Below are 13,677 nucleotides of genomic sequence, written 5' to 3' on the forward strand. Positions count from 1 at the left end.
ACACAATGAGGCAGCCTGGTCATTATTGGCCAACCAGCTGCAATTGTTTGCCAATATCTTCCACACCATGGTATAACCTGGTAAATATTGTCCGGTCAATAACAACGGCTTCTCAATATTGAATATATCTAGGCATACAGTGGTCAATAATGTCCAACCAACTTTGGCGGCTTCCTAACATTGTAATATCTTGGTTTCTAGTGGTTGATATTGTCTAATGAGCCTTGATGGCTGACCATCATTGCACATATCATGGCATAGCTTGGCTAATATTGTCCGTCCATTATGGTTGCCTCGTCAACATTGAATATATCTTGGCATACATTGGTCAATATTGCCCCACCAGCTTTGGTGGCATCCTAACATTGTATATATCTTGGATTATAGCGGTCAATATTGCCTAATGAGGTCTGATGGCTGACCAGCATTGCACATATAATGGCATAAATAGATTAATATTGTCCGGCCATTATGGTTGTCTTGTCAGCAATAAATAAATCATTGCATATATTGGTCAATAGTGACCCGCCTGTCATGGCGGCCTGCCAACAATGTATACATATGCATTATATTGTTCAATATTGTTCGATGGACTGTGATGGCTAGCCAGCATTGCACCCTAATGGCATAGGTTGGGCAATAATGTTCTGCCGATATGGATGGCTTGTCAACATAGCATATATCTTGACATAGATTGGTCAATATTGTCCCCTAAGCTTTGATGGCATCCCAACATTGTATATATCATGGTTTCTAGTGGTCGATATTGTCTAACGAGCTTTGATGGCTGGCTACCTTTGCACATTTCAGGCTGCAGCGGCGCTAAAAAAACAGTAGAAGCAGCTCTGACCGACAGAGACATTTCTAATGCTTGCATCTCAATATGACAGTGTGTTGGGGCTAATTTCGTCGCAACTAAATTTTTCGCTGGCCCGGACGTCAGTTTACGTTCAACTGTAGAAGATATTCACACGCCATACGTAATTTGGGCCACCATATATATAATGTTTATTGGGATTAATGTATAGATTGTCCTAAAATTGTTTGACATAGCTGACCAGACAAAATGAACAGAAGTGCCCATCACGGAAAATGTAGATTTTCTGAATACATTTTTCGTGATTCGCTAATTGTTGTGGATGACCTGCGATTATACTTGACAATTTTGGTAGAGAACTCTTTTATTTACGACTTTAGGCACGATTAATTGTTATGTAAAATTCTGCATATAATATCTTCAAGACAATTCCTGTAGACTAGAGGCCCGGATGTCGATCACGCGTGGACGTAGCTAACACATAGTGTTCCAAACTTTAGCCAAGTGTTGAAAAAATTCTGACAGCACGTGGAATCTACACTGCAGAAATTAGCGAAGGCGAGATTAATGCTACTGCATACGGTGCATTACGTATCATTATCGTTATCAACTAAACGCAGCGCCATTACCATTGATTCTGTCATAATTGCCATTATCACTAATTGCAGCGTCATTCGCGTCGCTATCCTCACGGTAGACAATGAAAATTACGTATGGGGCTAGTTTCGCGATCCAGGGTTTAGCGCAGTTGGTTAAAGCGTTAACTAGGCTAGGAATTCGATTCCCGGTGGAGACGATTTGTTTTTCTGATCTCGTCAAATCAGGATGATTGAAAGTGATTGACACATCAATGCACAGATCCGATGCACAGATAAATCCATGCACAGATCTCGATCACATCTCGCGCACAACTCTCGCGCACGGGATTTTGTTCCATGGGCCTATTTATACGCATACGAGTACAAGCATACGCGCACGCTCGAGCACACATCTCATCTGACAAGCAAATGTTTAATAGATGCGTGTCCGGGAAAAAAATCCTGCGCAGTCAAGAAACGCAAGGTACTCAAATGCAAAGAATGCAACAGAACGTGTGTGTCGCTTGAACAAACACCAGGGGTTACGTTTGGATAGTAAACGCAGAAACGATCGAATATATTGGGTGAATCCACATCCTGTAAACGTTTGTCAATGATTGGAAACACGCATGCGTAGCATCATTATTTCCGCCTTTTTTTTTACGTGATGGAAAGAAACCCAACATATTCAAGCTAAGCAGAGGTGGGAGAGATCAATCGCGCAAGCCAATCAAACACGGACTGCATGATTCGCCATTACCCTAGCTGTTTCCGGCATTCAGCATAAGCACCGACTATACCACGCCTCAGTACTAGCTGTTCTTATAGACAGATATGTTGGGCTGCTTTCAGGGCCTTCGAGTTCTAATATCTACTAAACACAAATTTGTACTGTACTCCTTTGCGCTCTGGTGTGGGCTTCAGCAACAGCTGGTGTGGGCTTCAGCAACAGACAAAGACTGAACGATTTTGGCCATCGGTGCAGCAGCGCATAAAATATTTCAGCTCAAAAAAAAAAATACAAGCAACATGTATTCTATGCTATGTCTAGCTAATTCACTTGACAAGAAAACAAATCTGAACTGTCCTGGAATGGTTCGTATTCTAATGCGACGTAAATCACACACTGCCAAAAAGTAGTGTACATGTAAAAGATAATAAAAATATCAACGGCACTGCATGGGGCAAGGCAAACGAAAAAAAAAATAAAAATTTAAAACAATTACCTACAGTGTAATGAATGCGCGCACATGTGTCGCCAGCATATATGGTAACAAAACTGAAATTGCATAATAACGATGTTCTTTACGGAAGTTATTTTTGTTCGAAAGCTGTAATATATGGCTCATAATGATGCATTTGACCACAGCGTTTGACAGCGCTCTCCTAAGCATTGTTCAGAAATTATTCTTCAAACATTCATTGCCTTATTATCCAACCATATAATCACCGCACCGAAGGCGCTTCCCTTCAGAGAACTAAATAATTCTATCCCATCATGTCAACCAGGCAGCTAATTGCAAATCATATATATTAAAAGTAATGCGAGTGCGTTACTTTAGCAGTTTTGAGGCATTTTTAGAGAACACCACTCTCGAAGAATTTAACACATGATTGAGAATTAGGGTTCGTTTGTGAAATATTCTGCCGCTTTCACAAGCGCTGCTTCCGCGGGCTGAAAGATGATTATACCACGCTTCTTTCTGAGGACAACCTTGTCCCAAGTTCGTAGATATAGTTTCAATGTTGACCCTTGCTTTCTTTCTATTTTTTCTTTACTGCAAATTTAGTTCTTCAGGTCTTAGCTCGTCGAGTATTTTGTACTTCTTGATATGCCCACGCTTAGTTCTACGCGGATTTTTTCTTGCTCTAAATATCCACCTGATTTGAAAAAAAAAAATAAAAAATAAAAATGAAGAACATGGGAATTTTTAACCTTGAAGTACTCGTAGTTATGGTCGTTTTCACTTTTCTTTTCCTTAATAGGAATACAGCAAGTATACGGCCTTTTGCATCGCTCAGTTGCGCGTGATGACGTTTCAAGAGCACTCCGTCATGAACAGCGACCTGTGTGCCATCTTTAATAAAAAAAATATGTCCATTTGTTCGAACCGAGGACGATTCCGTGAAAACTGAAGATTGTTTTACGTATGTGATTATTATTTGAAACTATGAGGCAAAACGTATTTTGCATTAACAAAAGAAATATAGCGAAATTATCATTCCACTGAAAATGTTACCGAGCCAACAGTCGAGGCGACCAAAGAGCTCCGAACGCACTCCTCTTTGTTTTAGCGAAGCCAAGGGCAAAACTCTGCGCATTCCTCCTCACACGCTTGGCGCAAAGAACATATGGTTTCCATTCTCTCGTCCTTTTGTCGCCTCTCAGCCCGAGGGCCCTGACTAAAGCAATTCTCCAAACCGCTTTCAACTTCCCGTCTTGTAGCCTTTTCTCCCCGTAAAGCAGTCATCGCGGAAGGGCAGCGACCTTCACTGCCCTCTCTTTCCTCCCGGCTAGGCAGGCGTTGCTCACAATGCCCCCCACTCTACTCCCCCTCACTCTTCCCTTCCTTCCCGCCAACTTTCCTGGCCGGCAGCCTTCTGGGCTCACGTGGTCCTGCGGGACCTCTTTCATTTCTCTCACCCCCTTTCGAGCTTTATGCCTACTCTTTCGACAGATCTCAAGCAAAAAAAAAAAAAAAAGAGGGAGAGAAAACACAACCATCCTTCTGCCCCCTTCCAATCGGGCCTCAAAACTCGACACAAGCCGCTGATTCAGAGGCGTCTGGTCGGCCACACAATCCCCACCCGCTCGAGCTGCTCGAGCTCCCGCAGCTTTGGACAGCAGAACCGAAAAAACCAAGCCTTGTGAAAGTTCCGATTCGTTTTAATAGCCACGCCTGAAAGAGGATATTTGTGAGTACCACCAGCATTTTAAGTTCTTTGTTCATAACTGAGCTCTCTGAGATTATTTCTTGCTTTGTCTCCTTGTAAGATCGCTACTTTTTCTTACCAGGTGTATAAAGCATCAGATCCCTGGGATGTACTTTGCGTGGCAGCATTCATTTTGGATTGTTGCAACTGAGGTCTGCAAATCTGCGCTAGCCGTATGGTAAGATACTTTTTTTTGCATTATTTGGTGCAGTATGTTGTCAGCCTTGATCATCATGTCAATAACCGATATGCTTGCGAGAACGGAAAGTCGTTTATTTCGACCGCACCACGCCAGTCAGTTCTGAACTGTATTTTCAGCGCACTATTTTGTATGCATAAACTCTGGTCATAATGACAAAATTTACGGCGCTGAGGTGGCCAATTTGTATTGCAAAAGAAAAACGTAGTCCTGTAAAACATGACGCGTGTTTTGTGTGATTTTCAGGTTACAACTTCATCGCGCGTGTGTTGTGTGTCTGAAGTGGTCAGTTTCTTTTACAAACTATACTCAAAACTCAGAGTTAAGTCTAGCTTTCTGGGACATGATTTTTAGTTTCGAGCGAATATTTAATATTGTAATTTGCCGTTATGAATGCGCTATTGGAATGGTCTAAACGACGCGTAGCTCATTCACGTGTTTGATCTTTCTCTTGCGCTAATTCCGAGTAGTAGAAGTGTCATAAAATAGCCGCTTAAAATAGGTTATTTACAGTTGCTACCATAGTTCTTTACCACACGTACAAACTTGTTCCCACAACAAACGTGATGCTAAGTTACGGATTTCTTTATTTTTTTCAGTTCGAGTGTATCATACAAACCCCAAAGCATCTGTGTCGTACGTTGTTTTGGCTGCAGCTTTGACAACTTTTAAAACGTTCTGTTTGCAGTAATGATGCAGTGCACACTAAATTTAGCAGCCGCGGTCGGAGTGCGACTGCCATTTTTTGTGTCTGTTTTTTCCTTTGTAGTTTCTTTTTAATTCTTGCGGCGATCTATTCAAAGGAAAGCTATTGATTTGAAGCTTCCAGTTATGACGACGTCTTTCTTCTACAGGTGTTCGATCACAAAGGCACTACAAGTATAAGGGGGCAAGCACTGACTACTGTTTAACGAATAGATAACAGCAAATATCATTTTGTTTTATGTTTCCAGCGTCAACAACACATCCACATGGGAAGCCGTGCACTGCCAGATGCCGCAACCAATGTAACCAAGTTAATATGGCCGGCCTCACTGAGCATGCAGCTTATTTCAACCTGAGTAAATCAGACAAGAAAGTTGCCTGAGGGCCAGCAGGTAGTGCTTTATTTTGCCTTTTTACTCCACGGTCTAGCTGCACTTCCACTTTCCAAAAGTTTACTGTCTTAATGGGATTTATGAATGTTGCTTTTATTTCCAGGTGCTATCTGCGAAAGGAAATACATTGTTATGCACGCTGCTCAAGTCCATATCTCTAAAGGCTGCATGGAGCTGCTGCCCCTACAACCGACCACAAAAGAAGCTGCGATGAACGCAGCGCCTTCCTCCAACCTTGGACCTGAGAACACCTTGCCAAGGGACGCAAAGACAGGAGGAGCACTGAAGTCTAAGAGTTCTGCCTAAATGTTTCCATGCCCTGTAACACGTGCACACCTAATAAATCACCATGCAGTGAACCTTTCAGCTGTATTATTTTCTGTGTATGGATATTCTCAGCATGCTTTATTTAAATAAAAAGCTGCATGAAAAATATCTGCACTGCATAAGTAGGGGATGGCTTTGCAGGTGCCTATTAGTCATAGCACGAAAAAGCAACTAGCCGGATTGCCAATTGCTCTGGCTGGATGCCAATAATGCAAAACCACTGGGCAAGATTGGATTGGAAATATTGGGTAGCCGATAAATCTGGCTGGATGCCAGTTGTGAATATCCAGTGAATAAGCATGGATACAAGATATTGGATGGCCAGTGAGCTTGGCGGGATGGCCGTGATATAACAACCAGTGAGTGAGCTTGGGTGGAAGATATTGAGTAGCCATTGAATGCCAGTAAACAAGGTAGTATGCCAATACTGGTTTTGATAGGAGAGCCGATCAAATTGGTTGGCATATATCTTGGCTCTTTGTGCGCCCCAATCAGACGCCATTATTGACCAATATTGGGACCAATATGTTCCAATATTGGACCATTGGCGGTCCATTGACGGCGTGCTGCTTGGGTTCTAACAGCTTCAACAGATTTAGTTTACATTTCTTCTCAATATAATCCACATATAATTATTTTGCAAGAAACTTGGCTAACAGCTGAAAAGCATTTCTATTTACAAAATTATAACTCATTCAGACAAGATCGCCAATCAAAAGGAGGAGGTTTAATTATATTTGTCTGTACAAAATTCTGTCACAGGGCTAGGATTTCTTTCCAGTTATCTTCTATAGATTGTGAGTTATTGGCCCTAGACTTTGAAATTCCAGGGCACTGTCCGTTTTCATTAGTGAATGCTTATTTCCCTAGCGGTGTACAAGATACAAAACCTCTAGATCTGCTATTAGTTAATTGTCGAAACTCAGTTCTTCTGGCTGGTGATTTTAATTCGCATCATGTGTCATGGGGCTACAAGACAGATAGTTGTGGCAAGCGTCTTTGGGATTGGGTAACAAATAATAACTTTTCCTGTAGAAATTCGGGTTCGGCCACTTTTATAAGAAAACACAGTCAATCTGTGTTAGATTTAACTTTTACCTCTCCCAGTCTCTTCGTTAATAATTGGTCAACACTTGATTGTGGCACCTCTAGTGACCACATACCGATTGCGTTTGAGGTTAATCACCCTGTAACTCCAGCGACTTCTCAGTTGAGGTCATTTATCAACTATAATAACTTTCAGTCAATGTTACGCTCTAATCTTGAATCATTGACTAACACAGATGAAGAACAAAAATCAAAACGCTTATGCTCGGTGATTGAGGATTGCCGTAAGAAGTCTGAGATCTTGGTACGGAGCTCAAAGGTGAATACTTCAGCTGTTTGGTGGAATGCTGATTGTTCCCGAGATTACAGACGTAGAAAGGCGGCATGGAAAAAGCTTCTCCACAACCAGTGCCCTAAAAACTGGCAGGATTACAAGTTCATTGCAGCTACATTTAAACGTACAGTTGCAAAAGCGAAGGACGAGTATGATGCAAAGCATTTTGATTTCCTCTCTAAATCAGGCAATCGAACTGCACTTTTTGGTTTTTTACGCTCGCGGAAAAAGATTCCGCAAGCACAAAATCTACATTCCTTTATTTTGACTCCCCATGAAGCAATAGACACAATTGTAAAAATTGCCAAAGGACTGGAGAAACGTTTCTCGTATGCACTACCTTCGGGCTCGATATCTGTAATGCCAATGGAACCTGTTAATTATGATCCTCAAATTTCCGTTTCTTAGCTTACTCCAATAGTTATGAGATTACCAGCCGCTGCTCCCGGTCCTGATAAAGTAACTTCAAAAATGTTAAAAATTCTTTTTGACGAGTCACCTCAGACGTTATTAGAGCTAGTAAATTATTCCATTAAACATGCTTGGATACACCCAGAATGGAAACTTGCCAAAATAATTCCTTTACTTAAGAATAAAGGCGGTGCCTTGTCTATTGATAATATAAGACCAATTGCATTAACATCAAACATTGTAAAATTAATTGAAAGAGTCATACTTATACGTGTTTCGGAATTCATGAATAAAGAAAATATCCTCAGTCCTTGCCAAATTGGTTTCCGTCAAAAGTGTTCCATCTGGAATGCGCATGCTGATCTCGAGAGTCGAGTTCTTCTAGCGCGGCGCCAAAAAATGCACGCTGCCTTGATAACGCTAGATATAGCCAAGGCCTATGATAGCGTTGAGCATAGCATTCTATTGCAAAAATTAAAATCTCTTCAGTTTCCACATTATTTAGTAGCCTGGATATCCAATTCCTCCAAAACCGAGAGTTTTACTGTGCATTAAATGGCGTCCATTCTGGCAGATATAAGCAAGCCAGGGGAGTGCCGCAAGGAGCAGTCCTTTCACCAGTCCTTTTCAATATACTACTCAGCTCAATACCTGTTAATCATGACGTTCGCACTTACGTATATGCTGATGATATTGCGTTTTTTGCAACTGCATCGGATCTTCAATCCCTTTATCTCCACTTGCAAACGTACCTAAACTCTATTGAGAATTGGTTGTGTGGCTTGCGTCTCACATTAAATGTCAACAAAAGCGCAGTCCTCGTATTTAATATAAAAGATTCTGTAAGTCTGTCTGTAATGTATCAGCAACAAATAATACCACAGATTAAATCATTAAAGTATTTAGGGGTCACTTATGATGATAATCTTTCATGGCAGCCCCACATTAACCATATTGCTACGAAAGGGGCTCGGGCCGTGGGCATGTTGCGCCGAATTAGTCGTCCCAGGTCTGGAATGCGGAGAGATGTCCTTTTAATGATTTATGTTATGTATGTGCGTCCAATTTTAGAGTTCGGTTCAGTCTTGTTTTCTGGATCAGCAGCTTATAAAATTCGACCGCTTGTTCTTTTGGAGCGAGAAGCGCTTCGTTTGTGTATGGGACTTCCAAAATTTGTTGCCAACAATGTGCTCCACCTTGAAGCCCGGATTCCACCCTTGATATATAGATTACAAATTCTAACCGTTCAGACGTACTTAAGGATATATGAATCAGAGTTTCACCGATCTATGTCTAGTTTTTGCTGTCAACCGACCTCCTTTTTCGGTGTCCATTGGTCTAAATTTCTCACCCCGCAGGTTGTTATGGTCAAAAATTTGCTGGACCCCTTAAATGTTTCCCTTCCTAGTATTCTACCCATACAAACCATCGGTTCATCTATTAAAATTGTCTTTGACGACATATTCCCGAATAATGCTAAAAACTTATCATCCGTTATTCTAAACGGATTATTAGAAGATCATTTAAGAAGTCTTTCTGCTAGTTTAGTTGTAGCTACTGACGCATCTCAAAGTAATGAAAAGGCGGGAGTGGGTATATATTGTCCACATTTAGACTGGTCTTTTTCTGTCCGGCTTCCGGACTTCACCCCAATTTTTGAGGCGGAGTTTCTGGCGGTGGTACTCGCTCTACGTAAATTAGACTCCTCTTTTTCTAAAGTGGCAGTAATTTCCGACTCCCTATCCTTGTGTTCATCTCTCTCTTCGTCGGTGTATTCTGCAATAGTAAAAACCTTTGTCTCCCTGATCCCAAAACATTTGAAAATTGTACATATGGTATGGGTACCAGGCCACAGCAATGTGGATTTAAATGAATATGCTGACAATTTAGCAAAAGAGTCCCTTAATGGCCCCGTATTATCTATCCTTCCGGCGACCGCGTACATCACCGCAGCGAGGTTTCGAAGAAACGTTCTATTAAATATGAAAAACGGACATCTTTTAAGATCTGAGGACTACCTGCATCTAAATTATTCTTGGAATAGAAAATTATGTCATTCACGGCAACTTGAGATTTCACTAACAAGGCTGCGATGCCGCATCCCACCTTTAAATTTCTATCTTCACAGGTCTGGTTTGGCAATGTCTCCCGTCTGCGCATTTGCGGTGAACAAGAAACATTAGATCACTTTTTATTGTTTTGCCGCCGCTTTACTACGCTGAGAAAACAGTTGATGGAAAGGCCATTGCAACAGCTTGGCCTTAGTTTAAGCAGCCCGATATTGTTATAATTTGGCGCCACCATCCTTGGGCACAGTCACAGGTCTATTTTTACCGCCATGCAAAATTTTTTACTGCACTCAAATCGTTTTCCTTGCTAAATATTTAAACATCACTTGTCCTACAAATATAATGTCAATCTCCCGTGAGTGTTACCACTTTTCATAATATATTTCACTTATTTCCCATTTTGTTTCGTTTCCTCTACCCCTCAATTTATTATTAATTATATATATATATATATATATATATATATATATTTCTTTTTATGCAAGTATATTAAAAAAAAAATTCTTTGCTACCCAATTCTTGGCCGATCCCCCTCTGTGGGTATGTGCCATAAGTTATTTGGACAACAACAACAACTGCCCTCGTTCACCACCGCCGAAGCGGTGGCGGTGGACGACGGCTGTTGTTGCGAAAAAAGCGGTGGCGGGTGTAATGACGGCTACAACAGATAAAAAATTTCGTGGCAGGCTAGCCCCGCCGCAAGCGGCGGTGACCTCCCTGCCCCAGCCCCATCGCCCCCATTTCTGAGAAACAGTGTTTGCCCCATTTTCGAGAAACATGCACCCCGAATACAATAAAGTGAGAAGGCAGAAAACGGCTGAGGCTCTGAACCGCATATATTCAAGGAAGCCGGGGGACCGGGTCACATTTTTAGATGCGGCGGGCGGTAAAGGGGGGAAGGCACCCTAGCGGTACTGATGTGGCAGAAGAGGTTGCAATAGCTCTCGCTTGCGTCGGTACAAAGACGACGTATGTGTTGAGGGACAGTAAAACTGCAATTCAAAATTTTGGTAGTGGGGGATATCTCCCATGGCACTCAAAATTCTAAGACAAAAGAATTGGATAGAATAATTATTCTTATTTGGACCCTAGCGCCCGAATCTGTTAGTGGCAACGAGGCTGCTCACAACCTGACTCGAGATCTCTGCTGCCGAGCTGGTCGGATCAAGCTGAGGAAGGCTACAAGAGAGAAGGGCGTCTGCTGTAGTATTTTGATGTGACGCAGTATTTGAAATGCTACCCCCTCCAGAGAAGACGCTTGATGGAAAACAGATGGCGGTATGGAGGTGTCATGCAAGCAGATGTTTATCCCCAAATCCGGTCTTAAATAAATATACATTTCCATATTTTGAAGATGAGAGCTGCAGGGTTTGCGGCACACGGGCGCCTAGCGTTTCGACTCCCTCGAAAAGCGGCCACCGAGGTCCGGATTCGATCCCGCACCACCCCCCACCCGCCAAAAAGAAACGCACAACAGAATCCCCTCAGACAACCCAAGATGATCACAGGAACCTAGAAGAATAACTCAACGCAAACTTCCAAGAAATGGAGGCGCGCTTCGAGGCAAAATTTAGCTCCATCATATATCAGCTCACCCTCCGATTTGAACAGCAGATGGAACAATTATTCACCCGAATGCTCCAGACGCTGGAAATAATTTAGTACCTCCTCAACCCCCAATCCTCAAACCCCCCACGCTCCAATATGGCGGGGCAGACCTTTAATTCCAACATATTACCTCTCCTGCAATTTAACTGTCGCAGCTTCCGGGGCAAGCGCGCATTCCTTCAACTTCTCCTCCCCACCTTCACCCCCACACCCCAAATCCTCCTCCTACAGGACACCAATACACCCGCCACGCTCCCTAGTCATGTTTTAGTTCACTCCGACACTACTCTTACCCTTCGAGCATCTACCCTTTTACACCGCTCGCTCACATTTCAAATCCATGACATAACATCGGACGTGCATAGCCTCATCACCGAGATTATACACCACACACACACTATGCCATCTATTTCTATAGCCAACATATACCATCCCCCCTCCCGCCCAATGTCCTCACTGGAAACGCTCTTGCGAGATCTCCAACGACTCGCAGGGAAGCATCCATTGATCATTGGGGGGACTTCAATTGTGCCCACACAGATTGGGGCTATCGGGCCAACTCGAGCCTAGGGCAACGCCTCTGGTCCCTGGTACGTGGGCTCCATCTCACTGTGCACAATTGTATTCACACTCCCACGTGAATCGGCAATAGCATCTGCATGGACACCAGTCCAGATCTGACACCCAGCCGCCACCTCGTGGACATCACCTGAAACAGGACACACCATACACTAGGCAGCGACCACTACATTATCTTTCTCGCGGTACCATTTACACAGCCTCGTAAGAAATTCCTTACACACAAGCTAAGAAACTGGAATACCCATTCGCAAAATGCGAATGGACTATCTAGATTCAACCATCACAGACATCACCAATGGGTGAGCTCACTCATGACCGATGTCTCCACACACACCCAACACATCGAAACAACACAGGACACTCCTACAGTAGACTCTAGACTCGCCCACCTCTTGGAGGCTTATCACAGACTCCTAGAGCGCTGGAAAAAGAACAAACTTAACCGCAAGCTGAAAAAGAGGCTTGCCGCACTGCAGTCACAGATCACCTAACATGCAGAGGAGCTCTGCCGGTCCAACTGGGGACAGGTTTGTGACAGCATGGCCGGCAATCTGTCCACCAAGCGAGCCTGGCAGCTCCTTCGACATCTCATCGACTCCACACAGTCCAAAACAGCTGCGCAACATCACGTCACTCGGCTCATACACAACATGGACTTAACCCCAGACGTCCTTTTGGACAACCTAAAACAAACACATACGTCACCCGGCACATCCGACCCGCTTCCTCCCTATACAGTCCAACCAAATTCTACTCTCAATGTTGAGATTACGGAAGCCGAGGTCCGAGCGGCCCTCCTGACTCTCCGCACCGCTTCCGCTCCTGGTGTTGACAAAATCTCCAACTCCATGCTTCGCAACCTGGATGATCAATCGATCACCCAGTTTGCGGACTACTTTAACAAATGCTGGGTGCAAGGTACCCTCCCCCAGTCTTGGCGTCATGCCAAAGTTATATTTATTCCTAAACCAAATAAACCACTCACACTAGCAAACCTCCGACCCATCTCCCTCACTTAGTGCCTGGGAAAACTTTTCGAACGCGTCGTGCTGGCGAGACTCACTCAGCACATGACGGACAATGACCTCTACCGCCACAGTATGGTCGGCTTCCGCCCCCGCTTGTCCGCGCAGGATGCCATGCTGCAGCTCACCACCGACATTTTTGACCCGGCTATCCCGGGCCATACAAAGGTCGTCCTGGCTTTGGATTTATCTAAAGCATTTCATCGATTTGATCACACCGCGATCATGACAGCCCTCTCCAGTCTTGATGTGGGTGTGCGTACGCATACCTATATCGGAGCTTTCCTTAACAACCGCACGGCTGAGGTCCACTTTGAGCCACACACATCACCTCCTTACTCCCTTAAAGGGGAGTAAGGAGGTTTGGGCGCCCGTTCCTGCACACCACCTCGCCCACTGCCAACTCGCCCCGCCACGTGGAGCTTATCTGGGTGCCTGCGCACTCGGGGAACCCTGGTAACGAGGCCGCCAACATCTTAGCCCGAGGTCTAATACGCCGGGCACGGGCGGTCCCCACGTCAGAGTTCTCCCGGGAGCGCATGTACACGTTTAAAGAGATGACTCAGGCCTACCGGGTCGAGAGACAGATCTACCCCCCACCTCACTCCTCCCTCGGCAATCACCACCAAACGCTATGGCGCCGCCTCCA

At 43.9% G+C, this 13,677-nt stretch overlaps 1 protein-coding gene across 14 annotated transcripts in view; it reads left to right on the top strand.

The window, feature by feature from the left end:
* Positions 1-13,677, top strand: part of LOC146188193 (sodium-dependent nutrient amino acid transporter 1-like) — a 351,255-nt gene that overhangs the window by 104,744 nt on the left and 232,834 nt on the right. The window lies entirely within an intron of this gene.

The sequence above is a fragment of the Amblyomma maculatum genome, chromosome 5 (assembly GCF_055883805.1).
Source record: "Amblyomma maculatum isolate TAMU_Amacu chromosome 5, ASM5588380v1, whole genome shotgun sequence".
NCBI classification, from domain to species: domain Eukaryota; kingdom Metazoa; phylum Arthropoda; class Arachnida; order Ixodida; family Ixodidae; genus Amblyomma; species Amblyomma maculatum.